The 14,934-nt window shown below is 43.8% G+C and overlaps 1 protein-coding gene and 1 pseudogene across 2 annotated transcripts in view; one reads left to right on the top strand and one right to left on the bottom strand.

Annotated features, from left to right (window-relative positions):
• Nucleotides 1-5,193, bottom strand: part of WIPF2 (WAS/WASL interacting protein family member 2) — a 53,356-nt gene extending 48,163 nt beyond the window's left edge. Inside the window, exon 1 of one of the 2 annotated variants that reach the window (XM_037809168.1) lies at nt 5,141-5,193. The gene's annotated coding sequence lies outside the window, so the exon portion shown is untranslated. The other variant, XM_037809167.1, reaches the window with a different exon arrangement.
• A 2,761-nt stretch (nt 5,194-7,954) lies between these two features.
• Nucleotides 7,955-8,955, top strand: LOC119514001 (annotated as a pseudogene).
• The last annotated feature ends 5,979 nt before the right edge of the window (nt 8,956-14,934 follow it).

Raw genomic sequence — 14,934 nt, 5'->3', positions numbered from 1 at the left:
ACTGTACAAGCATCTTCATGACAGTGATGGTTTCAGCATCAACACTAGTCAACTAATACTGGTGGAAAGTGACAGAAAGAATTTCTACTGTAAATACTGAGCTCAAAATTCACTATGCTATTTATCCGTTTTTTAAGAACCTGTATTTTCTGAAGCCTTGCCTCCTACCTCTCTGCTTCTCGCTCCCGAAGCTCCAGCCACACTGGAACGAATGCCTTTCAATTCTTCAAATTACCCAGGTTCTTTCCCTCCCCAGGACCTTCATCTATGCCTTTCCCTCCACCTAGAAGAGTCTTTTCTTACTCAGGGGCTTAAAAGTCACTTCCTCAGCGACCTTCCCTGCCTGCCCTCCCTCCCAATCAACCTGGGTTAGGCTTCCCATTAGGGGTGTCCACAGCATTTATAAGCAACAGTAATTATTTGTTTAATGTAGGTCTTCCCCACTAGATCATATTACCAAGAGGGCAAGGACTGAGTTGGTTTTTGTTCGCTGCCATATCTCCGGCACCTAGCACAGGGTTTGGTACACAGTAGGAGCACAACTTGGTGAATAAATAAATAACATGGTCAAAAAAAATCAGCTTCAACAATTCTACTTCTATGAATTTATCCTACAGATATACTCACACGGTTATTCACTGGAGGATAGTTTGTAAAAAGCAAAAGATTGGAAACGGTTTAAGTGCCTATCAGTATAGGATAGGTAAATACAACAATGCTGGATCTCTTTACTTCAAATAGGGGATGATTGCCACAATATGCTAAGTTAATAAAAAAAAAAAAGGGTGCAGCGCCACCAAAGAGAGGCATTTCAAGTTTGGATTATCTCCAATGTTACAAAGGTGCTACACTCGTTAAAAAAAAAAAGAGAAATATACATATTTGCTTTATATGTACATGGTATCTCTGGAAAGGTTCTTAAAAAACTGATAATATCAATTGCCTCCAGGAAGACAAACTGGGTAAATGGGTAGACAGGAGTGGAAGGTAGACTATTCACTGTATACTCTTCGTAACTTTTTGAATTCTGTAAATGCATTATCTATTCAAAAAATTTGCTAAAAACACTCCTGTCCTTATTTCTAAGACAGTGGTAGAAAGAATTTAAATATCTCATACCTGGATCTTAGACAACAAATATCCTGCCTACAGGCTGAGCACAAGAAGGCAAAGGGGCAAAGAAGAAAAATTCACTTATCCACAAATCCATCTTGCCTCATATTAGATTGTACCAACTTTACAAGAAAATTCCATTTTTTAAAACCAACTGTCCCAATCTGAATAAATATGGAAAATGGTTTCACAGTCAGAAGGGATTATTGGATTCAGCCATTTCTATAAGCACAATAAGTAGATCAGTAAATTTGTACTGAAGAAATATCATAAATACTGATAAAAATAGAAATTATTTTCACTGAGGAGCCTCACAATCTAAATGGAGCTTACTTTGAATCAATAAAGTTTAAGAAACTGATTTTTTTTTAATTAAACGAAAGGGGAAGAAATCTATACACATTCCTTAGATTTACAGATATGCCAAACATTCAAGATGCTCTTCAGAAAAGACAGACCTAAAACTGGATTTAAACACAACTTCAATAATCATATTTGTTACCACAATTAAAGCCTTAGGCGAGAATCAAAACTTCTGAGATCTGACCCTGCTGGTTTCCCAAACCTGCCTATCAGAAACAGACTACTCTGGACTAATGATAGCAGAAGAAAGCCGAATGCAGAGCCACCAAAGAGAGGTGTTTTAAGTTTGGATTATCTCCAATGTTACAAGGGCCACTGTCATATACTGCCAGAAATGATCATAATTCATCCTCAAAACTATTGGAGACACAGCTATCTTCAGCTAACTATCCCCTGAAAACCAGAAGGGTATTTACTGTCAAATATAGTCATATAGCCATTCTAAAAATGTCGTAACTTTGCCAACCCTAAAAGGCAAGTTAGGAGCCAATTTCTGGCTCTTCTGTTTGATAACTTCTTTGCCTCCACAGGTTTTTTCTGCGTGCCAAGCCAAAATCTTAAGAGATCTAAGACTGATGTAGACATTACAAACATACTCACTTTTTTTTTCCTATTAACAATGGTTTTCCCCATAGAGTTCTATTGAGCAGATTTCTTTAATACCCCACTGTAACAAAATATCAAAAAGTGCTTGTAAGTTTAGACTGTGCCTCCCTAGATTCAAAGGCTTGGGAGTGCGAGGGGGTGGGGGGGGGGATGATGTTGGAAATACTAAGACTCTTTCCCTCAATGTCCTGGACTTCCAAAGCTGGGCAGTCAAAAGCAATGATTCTGCAGATGAATAAGAAACAGATTTGAATTTAGGAGAAACATAAAGGATTGAAAGAACATTCAGTAAAGGGTACTGCCTCTATTCCTTGCAAAGCAGCTCTCAGGATCTGCCAATGAAACCTCATTTTGACACAGAACGCCCCATCTACTCTAATCCAGGGCACATTCCTCAAGAGACAGTCAGTCAACCAGAACTCCGCCAACTTCTGCTCGGGAGTTGTGTAAAGAACAGTAGCAACAAGAGCCTACTTTGAGAAGGAGATCAACAGTCACACTCAAGGAGAAAAGAAGTTATTTGGCAAAGGGATGCATGTTTCCAAAATGTTAGTCACAGCTTCAAGGTCCGGTTTGTGTGTCTACAACTATTCTTTGCTTTGACAGAACTCATTCTCTGGCCCAAGAAACCCAATTCAGCTTCCGTCACCCTCCTCATTTGGAGCAGTCAAGAATCCTTTCAATTTAGTGGTATCAAACTGTGACACAGACAAGATGTCCACCAGAGACTAAAAAGGAGAAAAGGTGTAATTTGCTGTGATCCAGTCACGAGTGGCTCAAGTAAAGCAATGAAAAACATGACAGGATAAGAAAAATGGAGAATCATTATGTTAAAAAAGCAAGCTATCATCAAAAGTCTGCCCAGAGCGCTAAGCCTCTATAACATACCTTAAAATCATCTTAAAAACAAACGAAAAAAAAAAAAAAACCTGCAGGTTGAGTTGACAGCATAATATTAAGCGGGTTTTTACCTCAAGTGTATGCACTTCATAGCCTGCAGTTCATCCTGGTGTTTGCTGAAACAGCCTGAACCAAAAGCCCATAAATTTCAGAATTACTTCTGAGCAACAGGAAAACAGACCAAGTATGACAGGTCACTCTCCCCAATCAGACAGTCCAAGGAATCAAGAAAGAACATCTAACAATTTTCTCACTAGGAACAAGAACTCCTCTCTCTTCCATCAGTAAAATCTGAGAACCCCACTGTTCGGAACACCTTCCACCCTCCCCAGCATTTCACCTTTGTGCTGACATCACATAACTAATCAGTACCAACTAGGGTAAACACTACACTGATGTCAAGGCAAAACAGAAACTACCCCCTCTTAAGCAAATCCACATCAGACCTCTCAGAAATGCCAAGACTTTCAGGAACACTATGGGCAAAATGTTTAGAGTGTTAAGCCCAAAGAAAAAGCCAGAACAGTCAAGATTTCAAAAGAGTAACAATAAAGAAGCTAAAATTGTCCGCACCAATGCCAAAGTGACTGGACCAAAGCAAGGGGCTCAACTGTCTATTTTTCCTTGAACTCTTAAAGGTTTCATGAAGAAAGTCAGTGTTTGTCAGGAGTAAAATACTCTGGCAGCCCAAAAATAAAACGCTGCATTCTCCCATAGTTCCCATCAACTGACTTCATTCATCCCCAACTCTAACCTCCCCATTTTCATCTTGATGGCAACCAATATGAGCAACATTACACAAAATTCTGACTACTAAAATTGATGTTAAGAAAGAGAATTAAAAAAATTGGACATGCATCAGGTCGAAAACAATTCTTCCTCAGCACATAAAAATGCAGCATAGGCTGAGAAAGAAACCAAGAAAGGATATCAATATCTCAATTCTGTTTTCAGACATCACTTCTTTGCAACCAATTTAAAGATCCCATTTGATTAATAAAATCTTTTAGGGGCAGGGAGGACTCAAGACCTGATATTTCAAAGGGGAAAAAATGAGATGCTTAGTTTAATTATTTGCCTCAAAGTTACTCAGTAAATAAATAGATGGGCTAGGAACAGTCCTTATTTCCAGAGGTTCTCTTTTGGTTTGTAAAAGGAGTTAGGAATCTCCAAAAACACTCAGTAAGTTATTCAGAAACCAAAACTGTAGGGCAAAAATATCAGCGAGAAAAAAGAGGGTGTGCCCTGGGGAAGGCCAAAGCAGTAACAGGTCATTCAAATCCCTTTGAAAATGTTACAGCACACACCAGCTGCTTCCAGATCCTCAACCTAAATGTTATCTTTTAAGAATTTTCCTTCCTGATCAGCAATTCAACCACATACACTGTTCACGTTTAACACTTTAAGATTGCCATCTTCCCTCACTTCAACACAACTCCAACATGAACCCTCAACTACAGGTGCTCCCGTGCACTTCTCAACATTTCTCAATCCAACCTTTAGCTCAATTCTGATTCCCTACCAACTAACGCTCTCAAGATTCTCGCTAATGTAAGCAGTTTCCCGAGTCATCTCCCCAACCATGGGTTTTCACCCAACTCAACTCCCAAAATGTCACACTGGCCTCCTCATCCAGAGCATCCCGGTAATTACCTGTTCCCAACAGGTCCTCCCTCCCCATCTCCCTTTTTGCGCACGGTTACCTCGTTCCTCACTCCAAGTTCCTGTCTTACTCACCTCACCCAACCCTTCAGGATCCCTTATTTCCTGTCTCTCAATAACCTTCCTCTCCATTTTCACAGTCCGCGCTCGCTCCAAACCAATTCCCGACCACTCCTCCTTAGATTCCCCACGCCCCCTCTCCTCCGGGTTCTTCAGATCCAGCCCCCAGTCCCCTTCCCCTCAGACCCCGCCTCCAGGATCCCCTCTCCCCTCAGGCCCCTCCCCCAAAGCCCCTCTCTCCTCAGGCACCGCCCCAATCCCCCTCCCCTGGCCCTCCCTCCCACTCAGGTCCACAGGTCACCTCAGCGACGGACCCAGCCACCCAGGCCTCTTTCTGACGCGGCCGCAGCTGCTCTAGGAGCGAATCCTCCGCCACTCCGCTCCGGCTTCGTCCCGCACCGCTCGCACCCGCCCCCCGGCAAGCTCCCTTTCTCACCGCCGCCTCCCCTTTTGCCAACCCGGAAATGGATCTGCTCCCACCGTCCCCAGCGTCCGCAAACAAAATGGAGGCGGGGGGAAAAGGAGGAGGGAGTAGGGAGCAAAGAGAAGCTAAACGCATGCGCCCTGGAAAGCCCGCCCCCTAGCGGCGCCCTTAAAGACGGAGGCGGTCGGGTCTGCCGCCATCTTAAGAAGGTCGCAAGTAATCCACTGACCAACCAAAAGCAGGCTTTGCAACGTTGGTTGGAGTTGGAATCACCTAGGAAGTTTTAAGTAAATAGTGATGCCTGGGTTTCACCCCCAAAGATTATGATTTAATTGGTCTGGAGTACAGCTAGGCATAGGGGCTTTTAAAATCCCACAGGTGCTTCTAATATGTTGACAAGGTGGAGAACCAATGAGCTAAGAAGAGCCTTTCTTGAGTAAACCTCTTTTTCCTCTTTATTCTACCGCACCACGACCTGAACCCCCTAATAAATGTCCTTCTCTAAGCCGGAGTAAACGAAGAGCCGGTCTCTGCCAACCATGCGCGAGGCCAGTAATCAAGCTCGGGTTGTCGTGGCAACAGAGAGGCAGGCCCCTGCTAAGAAGTTATGGTTTAAGTCATCTGAGTCTCCTGATCCGAACACCCGTGTACTCCTTCGCAGGCAAAGGGTTCCCCAGCGTCCAGGGCTGAGGAATGATGCCGCGGACTTCTCCACTGAGTGAGCCAGGGAGCTGGATGCTGCACCCCCAGTAGCGGGACTACTGTTAACTCAGTCCCAGCTGACTGAGGATGTCTCCCCACAAAAACGCTTTCCGCTACAACTAACTTCATTGCTCTCGTCATCCTTCCTAGCCCTGAATCCCAAGTAAGGGGACAGGATTGGGATGTAGGCCCCACTACTTACATAGCTGTATGGCCTTGGGCCTCAGCTACCCTATCTGTAAAATGGGGCTAATAGTGCCTGTCCCATCTGTCTCAAGTTGTTGGAAGGCACCAATCAGATAATGAATGGGAAAGCACGTGATTAACCATGGTTGTTATTTTTGTTTTCCTTCTGCTGTGCCATGAGTAGTGTTGGGCACCACCCACTAGTCAAGGGAATGTCACAAGCGTTCACTGAGTATCTGCTATGGGCCAGGCACTGAGCTAAGCACCAGGAGATGGATACAGAGGTGACTAAGACAGACCTCCGCCCTTAAGGAACTCACTGTGATGGGCAGACTGGCATGTAAACAGCTATCTGAGATACAAGTCAGCCTGGGATTAGTGCCACGGGCACATATGTGCTGCAGGATGTCGGACAAGGCAGTGACTGATTCCTGCTCAAGAGTGGGAGAAGGTTTTGTAAATGATTTTGAACTGGGCTTTGAAGGATGAGTAGAATTTTATTACGAACCAGAGAAGGCAGGGAAACACATCCCAGGCATAGGGATCAGTGGGCACAGATGTGAAGATTTTCAGGTATGTAGCCCTACATGCCCAAAGGTGGGGTAATTGGGCCAGGGAGATGGTGGGTCTAACTCCTCACCAGAGCCATCCAGCTCTTTAACCTCGTTTCCTACCCATCGTACTTGCTCACCACACACTATGTGGACCTGTTTTCTATCGCTGCAATGCACCAAGTGGTTCCCACCTCAAGGCTTTTATGCTAGCTGTTCTTGGCCTCTTCCTCATATTTCAGGCCTCAGCTCTAATGTGCCCTCCTCAGGGGGCATTCCCTGCCCACTGTAGCCAATGTGAGTCCCTCACTCACTGAAACATCACTCTGTGACAAGGATACCCACTGGGATGAATCCAGGGACACCTCACTCAGACTTGGGGAGATAGGGATGGGTTTCATGAAGAGAGTGGCATCCAAGTGAGGCCTGATGGGTAAGTAGAAATGGGCCAAGAGAGGAGGGAAAGGAAAATCACTCCAGTGCAGAGGGAAAAGTGTGTGCAAAGCAAGAAAATCATGGCACTTTCCAAAAAGTGAGGGCATTTTGATGTGGTTAGAGCTAGAACCTAGTGGGGAGGCAAGAAGTTAGGCTGAAAAAGTAATCATAGTATCTAACATTTATTAAACACTTACTATGTACCAGGCACTATTCTAAATACTTTACATGTCACAACTTGTTTAAACTTTCTGAGATAAACGGTATTACCCCATTTTACAGATGAAGAAAGTGAGACACAGCAAGGTTAACCATCTTGCCCAAATCATATATCTAGAAAGTGGCAGAACTGTTTCTAGACTTTGTGCTCTTAACACCTGTGGTAGTTCCAGAACAGGCCATGTTCTTTCAGTCCATTCCTGTGGGTGCAGACCTATTGTAGGTGGGACCTTTTGATTAGGTTATTTTAATTGAACTGTGATCTTCCCCATTCAAGGTGGGTCTTAATCCCCTTACTGGAGTCCTTTGTAAAAGGATAAAGGAAACACAGAAAAAGCTCAGAGAGCTCAGAGAAGCAGAGATAAAATTATGAGAAGCTAAGAGAGGACCCACAGAAGCTCAGAGAGGAAGCCACTGGAACCAGAAGCTGAAAACAACAAAACCAGGAATAAAGGACCAGCACATGCTGGTCATGTGCCTTCCCATGTGACAAAGGTGTCCTGGAAGCCAGCAGCCTGTTTTCAAAGTCCAGGTATCATCCTGTTGATGCCTTGAGTTGGACATTTTCACAGCCTTAGAATGGTAAACTTATAAGCTAAGAAGTCCCCATTATAAAAGCCAATTCGGCTCTCTGCTCCTGCCCGCTCACCAGACAGCCACATCTTTTTGTGCAGTACCAGCCGCATCTCTGAGACACGGTGGTGAAGGTTGGAATAAACGGATTTGGCCGTATTGGGCGCCTGGTCACCAGGGCTGCTATACTCTTCCGGCAAAGTGCAGGTTGTGGCCATCAATGACCCCTTCATTGACCTCAACTACATGGTCTACATGTTCCAGTATGATTCTACCCATGGCAAATTCAAAGGCACCGTCAAGGCTGAGAACAAGAAGCTTGTCATCAATGGGAATCCAATTACTATTTTCCAGGAATGAGATACCACCAACATCAAATGGGGTGATGCTGGTGCTGAATATGTTGTGGAGTCCACTGGTTCCTTCACAACCATGGAGAAGGCTGGGGCTCACTTGAAGGGTGGCGCCAAGAGAGTCATCATCTCTGCCCCTTCGGCCAATGCCCCCATGTTTGTGATGGGCGTGAACCATGAGAAGTATGACAACTCCCTCAAGATCGTCAGCAATGCTTCCTGTACCACCAACTGCCTGGCATCCCTGGCCAAGGTCATCCATGACAATTTTGGCATTGTGGAGGAACTCATGACCACTGTCCACGCCATCACTGCCACCCAGAAGACTGTGGATGGCCTCTCTGGGAAAATGTGGCGTGACGGCCATAGGGCTGCCCAGAACATCATCCCTGCTCTTACCGGCACTGCCAAGGTGGTGGGCAAGGTCATCCCGGAGCTGAATGGGAAGCTCACTGGCATGGCCTTCCGTGTCCCCACCCCCAATGTGTCCATTGTGGATCTGACCTGCCGGCTGGAGAAAGCGGCCAAATATGATGACATCAAGAAGGTGGCGAAGCAGGCATCAGAGGACCCCCTAAAGGGCATCCTGGGCTACACTGAAGACCAGGTCATCTCCTGCAACTTTAACAGTGACTCTCACTCTTCCACTTTTGATGCTGGGGCTGGCATTGCCCTCAACGACCACTTCATCAAGCTCATTTCCTGGTATGACAGTGAATTTGGCTACAGCAACAGGGTGGTGGACCTTATAGTCTACATGGCCTCCAAGGAGTAAGAACCCCTGGACCACCAGCCCCAGCAACAGCATGAGAGGAAGAGAGGCCATCAGTTGCTGGGGAGTCCTGGCCCCAAATCAATCCCCTGGCACCAAGCGTTGCCCATCTTCCACAGCTTCCATCCCAGACCCCCTGAGGAAGGGGAGGGGCTGAGAGCCCTACTCTGTCATGTACCATCAATAAAGTACACCCAGCCAAAAAAAAAAAAAAAAAAGCCAATTCATTTCTGGTATGTTGCATTTCAGCAGCTTTAACAAACTGAAACAGCACCCATACCAGTGACTCTGCACCCTATCAGACCCAATGTTCCTTTATATAACAAATATTTTGGAGCTCAATTTTACTATCTGAAGTGAAATTAAAAGGTACTATAACCTATCCAGACAATTTCAAAAAACAAATCAATACAATACCCCACATATAAAAAAGACAAATAAGAGGAAGTATTTCAATATGCAAATGCTCAGGCACTCCTCCATAGGAACATGTAGTGAAGCCATCAGATGCTTGCACCAGTACCTAGAATCACTAAGAATGCAACAAATATAAATGCAGAGTGATCTAAGGTTGTTGTATTGGGCAGTTTTGCTATTGATGATGTGATTTTCCAAAATGTTGAACAACTCTCTAAAGTTCTGAACAATTTACACAGTAGTTGTATTCCTGGAAAAGACAGTTTATATTAAATATGTGCAAAAATATTTTGTTTGTGCTTTTCTTTTCCAATATGACAGTCTAAGTATCTGGAAGAGCTTCTCCCTAAAAAAAAATTAAAGATCATGGGTAAATATTTTAAAAGTTTTCAGTGCCTCAATGAGTTGCTAAAAATGTAAGGAATTTTCAGACAAAACAAAGTAAGTAAAGGTAGGGGATGTGGAGCAGGCTTTTGTACTGGAGGCGCTTGTATAACAGGGTCAACTTGAGCTTTTGTCAGTGTCTCACAGGAAAAAGAAACACCCTCGAACCTCTTCAAGAGGGAGAGTTAGGAGATTCTCCCTCCGCAAATACAGGACCCCAAAGGATTACACCCTCATTATAAGGGTGAACCAGAAATAAATCTATTCCCCCTTCCTTGAGTTTAGGGTTAATAGAATAGATTCTAGGTTCAGATAATTATAAATAGATTTTTCACATAGAACATCCAGCAGAACATTCAAAAGTCATGTGGAACCCGGGATAATACTTGGTTGTGTGGAACTGTCCCTTGCATTGCAGGACTCCAGCATCCCTGGATGCCTGCAACCTGTCTCCAGAATCCAGGTATCGTCCTTGAGTTGGACATTTTCACAGCCTTAGAATGGTAAACTTATAAGCTAGTAAATCCCCGTTGTAAAAGCCAACTCATTTCTGGTATATTGCATTTCGGCAGCTTTAGCAAACTGAAACAACATCCATGCCAGTGACTCTGTACCCTATCAGACCCAATGCTCCTTTTAATAATGCCAGTAGCATGTCCTTATCATTGTGAGTAACAAAAAGGCCTCCACACATTTCCAAAATGCTCCATGCCACACTGTCAAGTTGGCAGGTGTCCCGGCCCGCGGGACGTTCAATGGAGGCTCCGAGTCCTGTGAAGGAGGAATGGTATGGGACAAGAGACACAAGGAATGACACCAAGACAAGTTTCTGATCAAGCTGCAAATATTTATTGAAGGGGCAGAGCATATATACTCTAGGAGAGAGGGGGAGTGGCTAGCAAGGGCGGGTGGCGGTCTAGGATTGGTGGCTGCTGTTGCTAGGGCGGATGGCAGATGTAAGGCTAGCACAGGATTGGTAGCTACTGTTGCTGGGGTAGAAGGCAGATTGTAAAGCTAGCACTCTAGGCGCGAATCTTAGGCGCGAACGGCTATCACTTCCTTAAAGAAGGCTGAGGGCAACTTAAGCCGTTATTGCATCAGCCCTAGCGGCCATGTTGCATATCTCCGGCATCGCTGAGGGTGGATTTTATACATGCTACCTTAATCGTCCCCAACAGGCAGGAGCCAAATTGTGAAGGACTTTGTTATTATTGTTTAAAAAGTTAGATTTTATCTTGAGAACCAGACAGAGAGAAGCACTGAAAGCAGGGAAGTGCCATGATTGTCTTTGCATTCTAGAATGATCCCTCTGGCTGCAGCATGGATGGTGGATTAGATGGGGCCAGGCTGGAGGCAGAAGCAGCCATTGGGAGGCTGCTGTGGAACTCCAGGTGAGAGACAATGGTTGCCAGAAATGAGTGACAGTGGGGAACTGGCTAGGTGCAAAGGCTTTGGAGGCAAGGCTGCCTGTCTGCAGAGTCCAAGGCTTTGAAGCTTGGTTCTTTCCCATCCTGGGCAAATTATTCAACCTCTACTGGCTTCAGTCTCCTCATTGGCAAAATGGAGATAAGTTTAAATGGAATGCATTGGAAGTCTTTACACACAGAAAGTACTCACTAATGTTAGCCATGATCGTTATTAGGGTATCAGTAATGGGAATGGAGAGAAGGAATTCTAGAGATATTTAAGAGATAGAATGGGGGGCTGAGGAGAGGGAGGAGCCAAAGATGATTCCCAAGTTTCTAACTTGAACTCCTGTGTAGAGGTGATGCTAACACTTAGCTGGAGAGAGTCAAGGAGGAAGGGGAGGGACTGGGGCAGCAAAAGAGCCTGAAGAGGCTGGTGGGACATCCAAGAAGTAGGCCACTGATGTTTGGGTCTGGAACTTTGGGAATCATAAACCATAGTAGTTAATCCCTAAAGATGACCCCCAACAAACCAGGACTCCTGGTATTCATTGAATCTAGGATGGCTTGTGACTTCCTTTAACCAATGGAATACAACAGAAATAATGGTGGACCACATCGAGAGCTAAGCCTAAAGAAGACAGCAACTTCCACTTTTGTGCTTTTGAGACCCCCTAAGTTCTCATGTAAGAAATCAGCTACTCTGTGCAAAGACCACCTGGGTCGAGAGGACTTGAGACTCCATGAGGAGAGAGAGAGAAAGCAGTCCAGCCATCCCAGTGTCCCAGCTGTTCCTGGCAGGGTGCCAAACATGTGAGTGAGCTGTCTTGGGCATTCCAGCTCCTGTCACCTTCGGAAAGCAACCATGTGAGAGACTTCAGTGAGACCAGAAGAATTGTCTTGCTGAGTCCCAGTCAACCCATAGAATCATGAGAAATTTTTAAATGATTATTGCTTTGGGCCACTACGTTTGGAATAGTCATGCAGCAATAGATCCCAAAACAGAAAGAGAATGATGAAGCCAAACCCCAGGTTTATAGAGGGAAGAGAAGAGGGCTTGGGACAAAGCCCAAGGAACGCCACATGCAAGGACCAGGCTGAGAGAGGGCGAGAAGGAGAGAACTGAGGGAAAACTGAGAGCGTAACATTCTGGAAGCAGCAATGAGTGCTCAGGAAGGAAGAGTGGTCAGAAATATCAAATGCAGCGAGAGGAACAGTAAGATAAGTGTTCCTTGGATTTTGTAACACGAGTCATTTTTGACCTTGACAAGAGCAGTGAGCTTTGAAGACAGAAGCCAGTTGCATTGGGTTGAAGAATGAAAGGGAAACCATAGGGCAGCAAAAACAAAGAAACTGGAGTTACACATATTGACCTGGATAAATCTCAGCATAATGTAGAGGTGGGGGGTTGCTTAAGAATACATTCAGAATGATAGTATTTATATAAAGTTTAAAAACATGCAAATGTAAAGAACTCTTACAAACCAATAACAAAAAGAGAAGTAATCCAATTTAAAAATGGGCAAAGGCCAACTCTGCAAATAAATTTATTACCCTCCCCCCTATGTGAGACATAACTCCCAGGGGAATGAGTCTCCATGGCAACGTGGGACACAACTCCCAGGAATGAACCTGGCCCTGGCATCGTGGGACTGAGAATGTCTTCTTGAATAAAAGTGGGAAAGAAAGGTAACAAAGTAAAGTTTCAGTGGCTAAGAGATTTCAAATAGAGTTGAGAGGCTACCCTGGAGGTTACTCTTATGCAAAATATTCCAAATGGCCACAGTATGCCAAGCCCTAATCAACAGTAGTCCTGAAAATACTAAAGAATACCTAGGTCCCTATGTGAGGCCCCATAAAAATTTCACTCACTAAGTTTATTTTTCAGAAACTTAATTCCTCCAGAGTGTTCCTATGCCAGATAAGTCCCAATACCCAGAGGCAACAGCCTCTCCAAGAACGTCAACCAGACGCAACTCCTTTCCCCATAATGTCAACACCTCTTTTCAACATGAACACATTAGGGTGGTCACTGCCCAGATATCCCTGAAGGTTGAGAAAGTGATCAAATGAGAGGGACAGATAGCAACAGACAAGATAGGATTTAACAAAGGATTATGAACACTGAATCTTTATATAATTTTTTTTTTTAAGTTTCTAAGGTATTAGACTAGCAGGAAGGAAATAACTGACATGGTAGAACTGTAACCCATAACATTCTTTGACATTTGCTCTCTAACTACTTGTTAAATCATACTTGGAAAGTTATCACTTTTCTGTATATATGTTATATTTAACAATACAAAATGAAAAAAAAAGATTTCAAAAAATGGGCAAAGAATCTAAATAGGCATTTCTTCAAAGATGATATAAAATGGCTAATAAGCACATGAAAAGATGCTCAACATCATTAGTCACCAAGGAAATGCAAATCAAAACCATGAGACTGAACACACAAAAAAGTAAAATATCTCAATATTTTTATATTATTACATGTGGAAATATTATTTTACATATGTTTTAAATGAAATATATTATGGAAATTAATGTGACCTGTTTCTTTATACTTTTTTTTAATTGACATAGAACATTTTAAGTCACATTTGTGTTTCATGTTATATTTGTTTTGGACAGCACTGCTCTAGATAGTTCACACTATATAGGGAGGATAGAGGTAGAAGTTAAACAACACCAGAGAAACAATCCAAGAATTTGGGACATTTACAAGACAATTGTCCTTGGCTTCAAAATGCTAATGTCATGAAGAAAAAAAAAAAAAGAGCTGTTCTAGATTAAAAGTGACTAAAGAGATATAGTAACCAAATGCAACGCATGAGTCTTAATTGAATTGGGATTTTGGGGGTACGTTTTCGAGACGTTTTTGAGATGACGTGGGAAATTTAAACATAGACTGGATATTAAATGATATCAGAAAATTACTGTTAAGAGTGATAATAGTGTGGTAGATATGTAGGAGAATATCCTGATTCTTAGGAGATTCCTGCTGAGGTATTTAGGCGTGAACAGATATAATTTTTGCAACCTACTTTCAAATAGCTCAGGAAAAAAAAAGTATGTGTGTGTGTGTGTGTGTAGAGAGAGAGAGAGAGAAAGCAAATTTAGCAAAGTTTTAATTACAGAATCTAGGAAGGTTTAATGGTGTTTATTGTGCACACCTTTCAACTTTTCTGATTGATATTTTTCATGCTAAAAAGTTGGGGAAATAAGACAAAATTTAAAAAATGAACAGGAGACAAGGAAGTGGAGACAGTAAGTGGAGACAACCCTATGAAGAAATATGGCCATAAACTGGAGGTGAGAGAGGGGACAATAGGACATTAGCTACAGCAGGCATGTAGGGTCAAGGAAAGTGTTTTTTAAAATAGAGACCTGAGAGGGTTTAGCTGTTAAATGGGGAGCCACTAGAGAGGGAGAGACTGAAAACACAAGTTGTTCTGGTCAAATATCCAGCTCATGCTTGGGAAGAGACCCTCTCAGCAGCCAGAGGGCTTCAAGACCTCCCAAGAAATGCCCTGCATCCCTCCGTGACCTCCGTGGCCTCCTCCCGTGATCTCCTCCTGTGGCCTCCGTGGCCTCCTCCCGTGGCCTCCACCTGTTCTCTGGGACCGTCTCCTTCCCATGCCTGAGCAGGGCGAGAAAGCGGTCTTGGTGGTGACACCTAGTGGACTAAAAGGGGCACTGCCTAAATTCTTCACTCTCCTGGGCACACACCCCACCAAGAGGGCATCTACCACACTGGTCTTCAGACCACTCCAAATTATTTTCATCCTTTTGTTCGATGCTAGGC

The sequence above is a fragment of the Choloepus didactylus genome, chromosome 18, assembly GCF_015220235.1.
Source record: "Choloepus didactylus isolate mChoDid1 chromosome 18, mChoDid1.pri, whole genome shotgun sequence".
Taxonomy (NCBI): domain Eukaryota; kingdom Metazoa; phylum Chordata; class Mammalia; order Pilosa; family Megalonychidae; genus Choloepus; species Choloepus didactylus.
Note: the sequence above shows the minus strand (reverse complement) of the source record. Positions and strands in the feature narration are given on the sequence as shown.